The sequence below is a fragment of the Chroicocephalus ridibundus genome, chromosome 1 (genome assembly GCF_963924245.1).
Source record: "Chroicocephalus ridibundus chromosome 1, bChrRid1.1, whole genome shotgun sequence".
In the NCBI taxonomy this organism is placed as follows: Eukaryota; Metazoa; Chordata; class Aves; order Charadriiformes; family Laridae; genus Chroicocephalus; species Chroicocephalus ridibundus.
The window spans coordinates 184,462,284-184,476,848 of record NC_086284.1 but is presented as its reverse complement, the minus strand read 5'-3'; the positions used below and the strand labels follow the sequence as shown (position 1 = coordinate 184,476,848).

General features: G+C 42.9%; 1 protein-coding gene across 5 annotated transcripts in view; it reads right to left on the bottom strand.

The window, feature by feature from the left end:
* Nucleotides 1-5,980, bottom strand: part of TAFA2 (TAFA chemokine like family member 2) — a 195,572-nt gene extending 189,592 nt beyond the window's left edge. For 3 of the 5 annotated variants that reach the window (XR_010069510.1, XR_010069512.1, XR_010069511.1), the window contains exon 1: nucleotides 5,100-5,980. The gene's annotated coding sequence lies outside the window, so the exon portion shown is untranslated. The remainder of the gene's footprint in view (nucleotides 1-5,099) is intronic. The other 2 variants (XR_010069513.1, XM_063323072.1) reach the window with 2 other exon arrangements.
* Between the last annotated feature and the right edge of the window lie 8,585 nt (nucleotides 5,981-14,565).

Here is a 14,565-nt window from a genome sequence, read left to right as displayed (position 1 = left end):
ATAGCTAACTGGTTCGTGGTGAGACGGACTGGAAGCCACAGCTCTGCCTTATCAATATGTGATGCAGAAACTGCAGTGGGGGAGTGGAAGAAATCCAATACGAGAGTATCACTGCAAATGTGAGAGACTTCTCAGGTCTGTGCTCCTGTCTCTAAAAGAGCTGGTGTGAGACTGCATGTTACTGAGAGATTATTTTAGAAATGTATTATATCCTGCTTTAAAAGGGAAAAATAAAGCAAAAACAGTACACAAAGCAGTTGCAGTTTGGTTCTACTAAGTCAGTTAAAATATACAGTACTGCAATACCGCCTCCTTGCATTTCAAGAAGGAAATTTCTTTATTGGATCATGCCAGTGGTCCGCCTAGTCCTGTACCTCATCTTCAAATACTGGATCTTAATATTGCAACAGAGGCAAGAAATCTTCCACCCAACAAGAGGCCAGCATACAACCAAGGCTAAAAACTTCATTATCCATCTCAAAAATGTTTCATACTTATGAATCTATTTCTTAATATTTTTCTATTTATACAACCGAATAGGTTTCTTGAACTGTGCTTGTGCATGTTTACTTGTGAAGTTTGTCAACCTAAAGCACCTTAAGAGACCTTAGCTCCAATTTGTGATTTAAGCATAGAAGATTACCAAACACCCACGAGTCCAAAAAAAGCTCTGTGTGCTTTCACCTGTGTGCTGCCCTGTACTGCGGCTCTCCCCTTGGTGTGGTTAGACGGATGCTCACGGTAGAGGCGGCTGTATACAATGCTGTCCGGGTACCGACAGACCTGTGTTCAAGTTTCATATTACAAGATCAGCAAGATGTGAAGTGAGGCTACTGGAAAATGTAAGCTGTTAATGTAGTATGGATTACAAGGTTTGATAAGCTTTAAACAAGGCAGGTGGGGGGGCGGGGGGGGACGACACGACAATTTCTCGCTTTTTACACATGCAATTATATAAGTGATTCTTCCATACCGCAAAAGATACAGGAGCTACTCCTATAAGTGCTTACTCACGCAAGGACTAAGGATCAAATCCATACAAAGCATTTTCCAGTGCTCCTTCAAGCAATAGCTACAGCTACAATGCATTCTACAAATCAGTGTCCTGATGTATCCGAACAGAAGAAAAAGCTAAGAAAGCTTTTTTTAGTGACTTTGTCCCATTTTATGTAAGCATGTAGTGTCCTGCCATAACTAGTACTGTAAAGCACAATGTCTTTATTTTCTCTATCTCCAAAGCATTTTTCAAAACACGCTGCAGCAAAGAAGCTCTATAAAAATGCCTCGAATTGTTTATTTTAAAAATGTGACTGGTTTGCACTAGCAGTATGAAAAAGTACATTAGGTGGCCTTTATTATTTTGTCTTCTCTTTTGATAAATAACTGACTACATATGGTAAGCAAGAGTGGCTGGCAAGGGTGTATAAGGAATCAAAGCACAAAAATCACTATCTTTCCAAGTTCTACCAAGAACAAAAGATAGCTCTGTAACCGTCACCAGAAAAAAAGAACAACATTACCCCTGATGTTTCCACATTCATTCCTATGTCTGATGAGTTTTATAAATCTGCACTGAGTTATGAGGAGGAGTGTTTTGAAGCATGTATTAACAGCTTACAAAACCAAATCACTGGGCCAAATTTCATGTTGAAATAGCTCCAAGAGTGGGCCTCTGTTTCTAAAAAGTATTTCAAATGTGAAGGTGTACACTTACAATGGATTCTGTGAAGCTCAGTATGCTATGTAAATGTTTTCTCATCCTAAAAAAAAAAAAAAAAAAAAAAAAGGCAAGCAAAATCCTTTTAAAATATACACTTAAATTCAATGATCTAAGGATAATGGAGCAAATCTCCAGCTGGTTTAAAATGTCAGAGCTTCAACTACTCCAATGGAGCAGTGAAAGTCTGCATCAGTTGGGGATGCCCCTCTTAACACATAAAAACGGTCATGAACGCGGACAGGTCACTCTTCAGTTCTGCTGACATGGGACCCTTCTGTTCTATTCATCCAAACGCAACTTTAGCCTCAATGCCTTTAAAACACAGCCTTTCAAAAGGTAAATGGAAAATGCATTTTGAAATGAAAAGCTATTGCTACCTGAATTATCTGGAGCTGTAGTAGAAAATCGATGAGAGAAAGATATTTAAATGAGATGTTTAAATATAGACTGTAAATATGAGGCTGAACATCAATTAATTAGATTTCCAGGGTCTTCCCTTCCTTTAGGCTCCGCATCATCACGCAGTCTTTGTTTACTTTCATTTATTTTCTTTGTTTGATGACGTTTGACTAATAAATACATTGATGAATTGCATCAGTAAATGCCATCCATATATCACAAAAATAGGATATACTCAGTGTTTCTGGCACGCTGATGCTAAAGGATTTTTTTGTTTGAACTTTCAGTACTTAACAAAGGAAATAATGCTGCTTTGCTGGATAAACTTCCTGATTTTTATTTTAATTTTCAGTGAACAAACAGCTGCAGAATAATGTGACTTAATGAAGCATTTCTAATAAAATCCTGCAGAAGTTAAAACAGGGGCTTAGAACTGCTTGCTCACTCAGAGTTGTATCATTCAGAATAATTTTTCAAGATGGTGATCACATCTTTGTGTAGATGAGTATCAGGTAATGTGATTTTCTGTTTTCCAAAGTCAGTGATTTCCTTTAGTGTGATAACTAGTTAGCATTGTTCTTTTACATACAACATAATTTACGCAACATATTTCTAATAACACTATTTAGGCTTTACGCATGTCGGTAAGTAGCAATACGGCCAGCAATCAATTTAAGAGTGAAGACGCTCAGATCTGAAAAATTCCATGGTATGTTTTGCTCACCAAAACCATATAACCTGCATTTGTAAAGACGTCCTTTATCAAGTCTGTCATCACCTGTGACGAAATTATGGAACTTCTTGGCTGCTACATGTTTCTCTGCCACCACAATACAGTGTAAAGTACTATTTGCTTTATGTAAATCTAGATGGGGTTCAATGAATCATCACTTTGCAACCTGCCAGTAAAGCAATTTCCAATATCCGTCTGTACACACATCTATTTACTTCCATTCAGAACAAGTTTTTCATGTATTCCCCACTAGAATTATGAAGTGCATTACCAGCACCTGCATGTAAAGCTGGGATCCCTCAGATCAAAGGAAGAGACAGGTAAAAAAGGTTACCTCGTATGTCCAGTATGATAACAGACACTGCCAGATTAGTCGTCATTCTCTGATTAAAACAGCATGACAGGAATCAAGATTTTATCTCAGTCACCCACTATCAGCAGCATATCTAAAATTAATACCACATTTTTGAAAGTCCCCTATGTTCAACCAACATGTGGAAACAGTGAATTTGCTATTAATTAACTGTGCAAAGCTTTCCACTGAAATTATGGCACTTAGTTTATATTTATAAGAATAACAGTACTGTAGATTTGGAAATTGTGACTTTATGAAACCAAAAAACACATAGCTTTCAATATTGCCTCAGCGGTATCAGCTCTCTGAAATAAAATGTTAATAATGGAATTTATGTGAATTACTTTACTACTGTTAATTATATAGTCACAAAACAATTTAGGCATCAGCTTGAAATGACTGTACAATTACTATGAAAAAGTACAATGAAAGATGTAACCTTTGCCAGCCCTGATAAAAATGCCTTAGTTTGCTCTTTCCCAACTTCAGCTAAGCTGTGTTCCTACTACCATTGAACTACTATTTTTCTAGTGTTTACCTTACGCTACAGAAAAGAATCTTAATTTATCATTTTGGCTTCACTTAGATCAGCCCATAAAGCAGCTTTGAAGTGTTAAACATGTAGCAGGCTGAATGCTAATGTCTGAAACTAGTTGGTAAGATAAAGAAACCAGATAACAATTATCATTTAGTCAATAGTAATTTAAATGTATCCACTGCCGTGCGAAGACCCTAAGACCCTGAATGCTTTACGGGGCTTTCAGGAATAGGGGTTGAGTATGTTTATTATTTAAATTGACAGTTCTGCAGGAGTCAAAGCACGATTCTTTAAATACTGAGCCGGTGTCTGCTGGGGGGGTGCGTGGTAGAAGTGAGGTACTTAGTGCTCTAAAAAAAATACTGATAATCTCCAAGCAAAAGATGGAAAGACACAATTGTAACTACACATATAATTTAAACTGCTTTAAGCAATGATTTTAACCCTCGGTAAGAATGAAACACACACAAGAGCCAGGCATGGCAACTCCAAACAGGGCAGTGAGAGCTATCGCTCTTTATTCTTTGCATAGATAACCTGGTGTCCGATCCCACAGCTCCACAGGAACAAAGCAGGTTATTTTACAACTTTCTCTTGCAAAGCTATAAATGGGGTGCAATAAGGGAAAAGCCCTCTCCTCGTATACAGGACCTGAAACGTATTTAGTAGGTAAATGAGTTCACTGAAATGCAAAGCAAGAAACGTGGATGGACAAGGTATGTTTCATGCTATATACACCACAACTTGGGGAGCGTTACAGAAAGAAATGACGCCACGAACCGTCTCTTTATAGCTCTTTTTTTTTTTTTTTTTTTTTTTTTTTTTTTTTTTTTCCCCCCAAAGGATTCACAAAGCGGCTCCTTGCTCTTCCAGCCGCTCTCTGAAGGCGGCCGAGGAAGCGTCCGGGTTCCAAAGCAGAGGAAACCCCCAAGTGCCCGGGGGTGTTGCGAGTTAGCGGCCACCCCTCCTACACAAGGAGTTGGGCTGAAAAACGGGTAGGTTCCCCTGCCCTCCCCCCGCCCCCCCCCCCCGTTCTGCTGAAAGGATGAAATTTTCTTTTGAATAAAATCAAATAAAATTAAAAGGAAAAATTAAAAAATAAAAATAAAAAAGCCTTGCGGATGCCCCGGCGCAGGGAGGGAGGAGGCTGCCCTATGCAGCCGGCAGGAGCCGCGGAAGGGCGGCGAAGGCAGCCCCCCCACACACACACACACGGCTTTCTGCAACTTTTGGGCGGCGGGAGAGCGGCAGCCCCGCACACCCTGCGCCTGGCCCCGCATCTCCCTCCCCACCCCCCCGGCAGCGCCTGGACAGACACACAGACACACGCCCCTGGAGCGCTCCGCTCACCTACCTGCAGCCCCGCTTCCTGCTGGAAACACCTAGGGATCGGCCGCCTCCCGTCGCGGGGGAGCTCCGGCTCCAGCCTTACCGCCCGGGCATCGCCGGCAGACGCCCCGCGCCCCGCCAGCGCCCGGGGGCATGGAGCGGCACCGCGCTCCGCTCGGCTCCGCTCGGCCGGGCTGGGGCAGGCAGCCCTCCGCCGGCGCCCGGGTCTCCCCCCCGCCTCTCTCTTGGAATACACCAGGAATCCGGTTAAGAGATGCTGGAGGAAGGGCGAAGTAAGTGGAAAGGGAAGGGAAGGAAGACTTGAAGTGTTTCTCGAGCACGATTTCAGAGTATTAAAAAAAAAAAAATGAAAAGAGGACGAAGTATGGATTAGGTATCGGAAAAGCGGAGGGTGAGGAAGTCCTGCAGCCCGGTGCGGCTCCGGCCCCTCCGCCAGCTGCGTGCGGTCCCGATTCAGCGCCGCCGGCAGAGGAAGGGAGGAAAAGCCGGCGCGTCCTGCAGCAATCCCTCCGTTAGAGCATCTCTGATTGGTTTGCCGCTCGCACACAGCACGACTTCCCCCTCCTGCTGCCTCCTTCTCCCTCTTGGGAAAAGTAATTGGAGAGCGAGAGCTTCACCTTCAGCAGCAGCAGCAGCCGCCCCGCGCCCAACCTGAGCGCACCGCACCGCAGAGGGGCGCGGAGCCGCCCCGGGCGGCCGGACAAGCGGAGGCAGCTCCAAGCGCGCCCTGCCGGGAGGGGAAACGGGATGGGAGGGACGCTCTTCTCCTCCCCGGTGTTTATCCGGCTCCTCGCCGCTCTCCTCCCCAGCCCCTTGACGAGGCAGCGGGTCCCCGCGGCCGCCGCTCTGTCTGACCGAGGAGGGGGCGGGGGGGCTCCGCCGGCAGCGCCAGCCGCCTCCCTCCGCGGCCCGCGTACACCGGGGCTGGGCCGCCTCCCGCCCCCGCGGCACTGCACGGCACGGCGCTGCTCCCCCCTCCCCTCCCCTCCTCTGGGCGGGGGGGTGCGAAGTTTCCGCGCAGGCACACGTGGCCGGGGAGAGGTGGAGAGCCCCGCGGACCCCCGGCGGCCCCGCTGCTGGGGCGGGTGGCACCGCCGGCTCTCCCGCCGGGACACCCCCCCCACCCCCTTCCCCGTCCCCTCCGGCGGGAGGCTGGGCGGCGAGCGGGGAGGGAGCCGCCAGGCCGGGCAGGGCCGGGCAGCTCCCCCCGGGGCCGCGGCGGCTGGAGCGGGGACAGGGGCAGGAGGGACGCGGCGGCGCCGGCAGCCAAAAGCTGGACTGTGTCTCCCTCCAGAGGGAGAAGGGAGTCACGCACGGCAGCTCCGGCGGCGGGAAAGCCGCGGCCTCGGCTGCGCCCCTCATGCCCGGGTGGTCCCCGAGTGGTGGGGTCGCCGAGCACCTGCGCTTGGGAGGTGGTGGGGGAAGGTGTTTCGGGTCAGATCCTGAAGGTCTCTTCTCCCTCTGCTTAAAGGCGGGTGGTGGGCCCCAGTCGTCTGCCACGACTATTGATTAATAGAGGGAAATGTTGGTGCGTGAGGATAACTGAAAGTGTAGCTTGCTTGTTTATTTCAGTGTGTTTTGTGCTGTTTGAAAGGGGGTGCAGAGACGTGGAGGGGAGGGAGCCAAAGAAGGAGACAAAAGGCCCTTATTCATTACAGCGATAGCAAACAGTCAAATTTTCTCCTAGAATTCTTGTCCGCTCCTAGGTTAAAAGGGGATGCAGCATTAAGAAGTACTGATATACTTAATCATCTGTTGCCTATTTTTAATTTGTACCAGCTCGTATAATAGCAAGTTTTCTGAAAAAAAGCTTCTGTTGAGTCCTTAACTGTCATTACATCTTATATGATGTTGATAGTCAACTCTGTGAGAAACAGAAAAGGGAAGTGAAACACTTCCCCAGTTGTTATTGTTCATGCCAGGGTTTTTCCATGTAAGTAAGGATGTGTGGAATGTTTGAAATATTTTTTTTCAAAGCAAATACAGACCTAAAGGTCCGTGCAGTCAAAAGAGAAAAGACAAAATGAAGGCTTAATGTTGACTGCCCTACACGCAGTGATGCCGCTGTAGGATGAAATACAAAGAGGCTGGTATGGAAAGGGCAAGTTAAAAGTAGCCTGGTACGTGGTTGTCACAGTCACTGTTGCAGCAAGCTCTGCAGTACACATACATGCCTGGGTGCGGACTGCAGCCAAATTAAAGGCTGCTGGTGGTAAATACAAACGTCGTCTTATCTCATTCATTGGAAGCCGGTAGAGTAACATCACAATTTCCCTAGTCAGTTTTTACGTTTGCAGACGGCTAAAAATAATGCAGAGGGAACTGAAACAACCAAGACCGTGCTGCTATCAGCAGTGTGATTTCAGCACATTGACGTAGACTCAAACTAATGTGGATCCACAGGGGTTGGATGCTCCTGCCCCACCAACGCAAAATGACCAGGGATCCTGAATACATACTGGAACGGGTAACCTTTACTGTTGTGTGGTTCAGTGTTCACAAGTATCATTACTGGATTAAAAGCAGTCAAAGCACGCCAAAAATGCAACTGCAGCAGCTAAAATGCAGCTACAGCAGCTGTTACACTTTAGACGTAGCAAACACTTTGTAATTATAGGAGCACATATACCTATATTAGCTGCATGTATCATTACACTCAAGTTGACTGTGTATTGTGAGACCAGAGGATACTAAGTAGTTTTATATTGGTGTCCTGCTGTTACAGAAATCAGGCAAACACACCTGAAGACACAGAACCATTATCACCCAGTTAAAACAACACAAACAAGTCACATGCAAACAACAGAAGAAAAAGCAGCAGCCAAAGCAATAGATAAGCTGACCCGTTTCCGAACGCAAGAATTTTGTCTGTGTAAATCTTGGAAAATGTGATCATTATTTACGGTGTGATGCTGCTGCACATGAGCAGTTGTTCTAAATCACTTTGCCCGACATCTGACAACGTGAAAAAATCCCCAGGTTGCGTGACACCATGCAGAAAGACATGCTTTCAGGAAGCTTCTCTACGTGCTTTCACAGTATGGCCAACACTCCTGGGAAGAACTGCACTGATCCGTTGCACCTAGACAGTGCAGCTGGTTTTACAGATGCTTACTTAGTAAGCCTGACTCATCTCCAAAGGTGCATTTGTACATGCTGCACATGCACGATATGATAAATTTACCATTTTCTGGAAATACCAGATTGGCAGTCTTTGTCCTACACAGCCTGTGTTTATATCTTCCTGACTGGAAAATCCCCAGCTGAATACCATGGCCTTAGAACACAATACAGTTATGAAACAAAATTATTGTATGAATGTTCTCTCTTTCTTTCTTTAGCTTGTTTCAGTTTTGAGTTAGTGTCACTATTTCTTACTTTTCATCAATTTGTAGGGCTCTTCCACACGCTAAAAGAAAAACATAAAACATGAAAATGGGCATTGGCACTCACAACAGGTATGCTGTTTGGAACAGCTTCAGCATTTCCATTTCAAGGTGAACAGCACAGCATAAAAATCAGGAAAATAAAAACTTGTTTCTGAACAGTTGCTTGTATGTGGATCTGGTATGCATCTTTTTTAAACACTGATTTTACTCAGAGGCATGCATGTTCTGAGCTGCTAAATAGAGAAAAAGAAAATTTATATTTTGGTAGCCACATGTAGATTTTGTCTTTAAGAACTGATGAGTTCAGTAATGTCTATCAACAATTTTGCTCCTTTGCCTTTCCCAAGAGACCCTTCCCCTCCCATCACCCACCGTGCTACTAACCTAAACTAACTAAAAGCGCCAGTTATGGTTAGATTAGCAGTTAGGTTCTTGATTTCTCATTTTGAACATAAAGATCAGGTTTTTCTTGGGTCTTCCACCTCTCTTAATATTGAGCTTCAGGTGCTAAAATAAGCAGGGACAAAGATCACAGCTCTCATCAGGAATACCTCCATGTAAGGAGACCTATAGTGGCTTAGAACCTGATGTGCAGCAGCATCTTACAACATTCCTCTATTGCCATCTTCTTCTGGGGAAGAAGAAGCATAGATTCCAAAAGCCAGCTGCTGTAAATGATTTGTGGTTATCATAAAATCATAGAATCATCAAGGTTGGAAGGGACCTTTAAGATCATCGAGTCCAACCGTTAACCTAACACTGCCAAAATCACCACTAAACTATGTTACTAAGCACCACATCTACCTGTCTTTTAAATACCTCCAGGAATGGCCATTCCACCTCTTCCCCAGGCAGCCTGTTCCAAAGTTTGATTACCCTTTTGGTGAAGAAATTTTTCCTAATATCCATCCTAAACCTTCCCTGGCACAACTTGAGGTCGTTTCCTCTCCTGACGCTCTGTGAGCTGGGACAGTCTAACAGTGCCTAAAAGTCCCCTTTACAATGTGTACACAGATACACAGCTACACACTCATGTTTTTATCGCAGGTGAGAATCTGGTCCACCAAATTTAAAGTTCCTTAAAAGCTCTGGTATATTCCAATATTCACATACAAAAATAAAGGTAATTGACTCCTGAAAAGCTGATGGAAAATGAAAAGGCAACGGAGCAAAGTTATTCTGGGGTTCTTTAATAAGTCTCCCACAGGCATTTATTAAAATCTTGCTGGTTATTGGATTCTGAAGGAAATAGGTTTTTTAACTAGCATACTGGAATCATCACTGATCTTTCAAAGCTTCCACATAAAATGGAAAAACTAACTGCAAAATATAACAAAAGTAGCCATTCTTCCTTTTCTACAACACATAAGTGACACAGATAAACACTACGATGATTTTTTTTTACCATTTAAAAGTATTCCCCTAAAATACGAGATGACACGGATTGCTTATCCATGCTAACATAAACGCTGCTCATAGAGTAATGCCATCTTCCAGGATTTAAAAAACAGATACATGTACATATTCAATGTCAGTTTGGGAGCAAGACTTTGTTGCTTTCATGAAGGAGGAGAGAAAGCTGGGAATCAGAGAAAAAATTGGGTTGGAAGGGATCTCTGAAGGTCTGGTTGGGCTGAGGATCCAAACCCTAGTCATGGGTGGGGCTGACTTAAAAGTTTGATCAAGTAGCTCAGGGCTGTGTTCAGTGGTTTCAAATATCTTCAGGGACAAAAATTCTACCTACCAGCCTCTCTGGCCCATTTCCAGAATTTGATCATTCTCATCATGAAGGATTTTCTTCCTTACATCCCAAAAAATTTCTCAGAATTTCTCTTTCTGTCTCTTATGTCCATTGCTTCTCATCCGTTTGCTGTGCCCTTCCAAGAAGCCTCTGTCTCCATCTTCCCTGTAACCACCCACAAGTAGTTGAATACAGCAATTAGATCCCCTTTTCTCTTTTTTAACGGGGCTGAAGAAACACAGCTTTCAGGTTTCTTGTATGTCATGCCTTCACCACTTTAGGACGCACTGCTGACTGAAGTTCAACTTGTCCACCAGCATCTGCAGGCTTTTTTCTGGGAAGATATTTTCTAGACGGTCTGTGCCAAGCTTGTACTGTTGCAGGGGGTTATTCTGTCCCAGGTGCTGCACTTGCCTTTGTCTTTGTTGAACTGCATTAAATTTCCATGAGCTCTCTTCTCCAGCCTGTTTTGATCCTCCTGAGCAGCAGCCCTGCCCTCCAGTGCATTGATGGCTCCCCTCGTTTTGGTGTCACCTGCTGGGAGTGTTTGCCACAGTCATCCAGATTGTTGGTGAAGATTGTAAGCAGTATGAACTCCAGCGCTGAACATCGGGGAAGGCCACTAGTGACCCGCCACTGCTCTTTCAGCCTCACAGTTCAACCAATTTGCACCCATTTTATAAATTATCCATCCAGCCTATATCTGCCCAATTTGGCTACAAGGATGTTATGGCAGACCATGTCAAAAGCCTAACTAGAGTCAAGATAAACAACACCCACTGTTCTCCCCTTCCCCATACAGCCAGTCATTTCATTGTAGAAGGCAATCAGGTTGGTCAGGCAGAATTTGCCTTTAGTAAATCCAAATTGACTACTCCAAATCACCTTCTTGTCCTTCACGTGTGTGGAAATGACTTCCAGGAGAATTTTCTCTATTATCTTCCTGCAGACTGACCTATGGTTCCTCACATAGGAACCTTCTTGCCTTGTTTAAAATAGGCATATTTACCATTTTCCAATTATTTGGGACCTTCTGTCACCAAGAACATCTGCAGATGACAGACAGCGATCCACAGTGCCCTCAGGGCACTTGGATGCACCTGGTCCCACAGACTACTGTATGTCCACTTCGCTTAAGTGGCCTCTATTGATCTTCCCAACTATCGGAGTTGGTACTTTACTCCCCCAAACTCACCAACAAAGCAGAATTTAAAAAAAGATGAAGAAACCCTGGGATGAATGCTGTTTGTCTGACCTGCCCCATAGAATATCATATGAACGGATCTTTCTTCTTACGTTATTTCATCAAAAAGAGCAAAATCCCCCAGGCTGTGAGAACTGTAGCTATTCTGGAAAATAAAAATGCTTCTTTCTGATACTTTGTAAAGCACCTAAGCTCCCTAAAGGGGAAAGATTTAAAAACCTGCACTCCTCATTTCTCATTTGCTACCTCTTGACAAGTCACTACTGAGCTTTTTAGATCTTTTATATATCATCATAAGGCACCTTACTTTCTCTATGCATTAGAGATCCTATGCTGCCAGGCAAAGCTTCCCAGTCTTGCTCTGGGTGAAGCACATACCAAAAAGTTAGGAGTTGCAATATTTAATGCTGTGGCCCCTAAATTTCTTTTTGAGTCTAGGCTGTAATCCATATGAAAAGCAGAAAAAAAACCCCACCAGAAGAATTCAGATCAAAAGTAGAACAATTCTTGGTCTACCCACCTTTTGGAAATCATCTTAAATTTTCTTTTTAACAAGTAATTTGCTTGGTTCTATTATATCGAATATAATAGCAATATATATATATATAAAAAATACATATAATAGGGAACTGCTGGAGAGAGTACAGCAAAGGGCTACCAAGATGATTAGGGGACTGGAACACCTCTCTTATGCAGAAAGGCTGAGGGATTTGGGCCTTTTCAGTCTGGAAAAAAGACGACTGAGGCGTGATCTTATCAACGCTTATAAATACTTACAGGGTGGGTGTCAGGAGGATGGGGTCAGGCTCTTTTCAGTGGTGCCCAGCAGCAGCACAAGAGGCAACGGGCACAAACTTGAGCATAGGAAGTTCCACCTAAACATGAGGAGGAACTTCTTTACTTTGAGGGTGGTAGAGCACTGGCACAGGCTGCCCAGAGAGGTGGTGGAGTCTCCGTCTCTGGAGACATTCAAAACCCGCCTGGACGCGTTCCTGTGCAACCTGCTCTAGGTGACCCTGCTCTGGCAGGGGGGTTGGACTAAGTGATCTCCAGAGGTCCCTGCCAACCCTATGGTTCTATGATTCTATGATTCTATATTTAACAAGCAACAGGTCTGTGCTTTATTACACCAAAAGAGTCCACGGGCCAAATATTTGGGGGGGACTACAGGGCTCTATTGCACTACAAAGGTGTAAATTACAAGAATATTAAATGTAGTGCTGCTTTCTTATTGGAGGTACAGTAAGTGTTATTCATGAGTTTGGGAAATTACCCAAACTATATCCAGGAAAAAATATTACCCATCTTTCCTTTTTTAAAAAACAAAATGAAACAACTCTAACTATTCCTCCACCTACATCTGTGGGACTCGGAGCAGTAAAAGGAGGCAATAACTAAATCAGGCATCCAGAAGAAGAAATCAGGAGAAAAAAAAAAAAGAAAAAAAAACAGGGGAAAAAGTGTTGGTGCACATCTGGCCTGAATTTGTGTTACTGTATTATACAACTCATTTGTGAATCTGTTTGTCTTCATCTGATACAATATGGTAGTTCTCATTTTCCTGTGTATCAAACAGAATCAGCTCTTGCAGTCACGCTACAAAGAACTCCAAAATTAATAAATGTTTTATCCTTGGTTAAATGTGGTTTAATTTTGTTTCAATTTTACATTAAGGGTTGCATTATAGCCAAAATGGGGAAAAAAAGCAGACCTCCTTACCTAATGAGGTTTTCATCTAATTTTAAAATAAATATAATTATTTCCAAAATTATGTCTAGAATTATTTTCATGAATTAATTGTGTTTATGTAATTAAATTATATTAAAGAAAAGAAAAGAAGACTTTGTGAAGACAGGAGGTTAGGCAGACCAAGAGTAGTAAAGGTAAGTCAGGATCAAGCTGATTTCACAAAACAAATCATACTTATTTTTTTCTGAAACCTCTTTACCGAGGGCAACGTGTTGGCAGACTTGAGAACTCATCCCCAAGAAGGATTAGACTTCGCTGTAGAGATTCACGGTGCCATTTATTATCTCATGATATAGCATTTTCTAATCTGTGTAGTGTCATTTCAAAAACAGGCATCACAAATTCTGGTTAAAAAGGTGTCAAAGCTTATTAGCCCAGTAACTCACTTCTCTTACAGTGGGAGATAAATTAGGGGACTGTCAGATGTGTTTGCTGGAAAAAAAAAAGAAAAAAAAAAAGAAAAAAAAAAAAAGAAGAAAAAAAAGTCACTCCGAACTTACCTGGGCTATTTTTTCTAAAGAAATAATACTTCGCCTGTTTTACTTACAGCACACCCTTTCAAATAATATCACCCAAAGTTCAGTAAGTAAGTTCAGTGAAGGATACAGTGCATTAAATAGGAATAAGTTGTTCTGTCCCTCAGCATTTCTTTCTGATTTTAAGTCTTTCTTCCTCTGAATTTTAACCACCTATATTTCAATAAGGGAAGGAAAAATAAAGGAGAATTGCACTCAAGAATGTACTAGGCTTGTGTATGTGCATTAAAAAACATTACAAGATGGCTTAAAGGTTGCTACAGACTTTGCATTTTATGCTGTTTTAATAGTAAGGCAAAAAGGTGTATTTTGATATCATCTTTCTGCATACTGAGTACAGGCAAAAGTAGAGCTTTCCAAGAGTCAAGAGCAGAGAAGTACTATTATTTAGAATTTTATCTACTGTATTTATTCCAAAACAGCCCTAAACTGGAGGGGGATGGAGGAGTGAAACCAAAGCAAGAATAGAATATGATCATGTTTAAGTGTTCTGAATTGCAGATTTCAAGATACTTTCAAAAACAAGACCAAAAGGAATTTTTTTTTTTTGAGAGAGAGAGAAGAGAACTAAGAGCATTTTGGCTTGGCTGAGGACAAGCAGCTATTAATTCAGCATGAAAGAATGCCTCTGATAATAAAGAATCAAAAAAATCCATTTCATATATGTAAAAAGTTACATTTCCTATTTAGAGTAGCCATACCTTTCAATGAGATTACAAATGTGGAGCTAATGGATTACGTAGTTAATAGTCTGAATATAAATAATTTCTCTTTGTATAAATATGAAAGTAAACTATATGTCCCTAGAGAGGATTATTGCTACATAGATCTCGGGGTCTGCAGGACTAGGA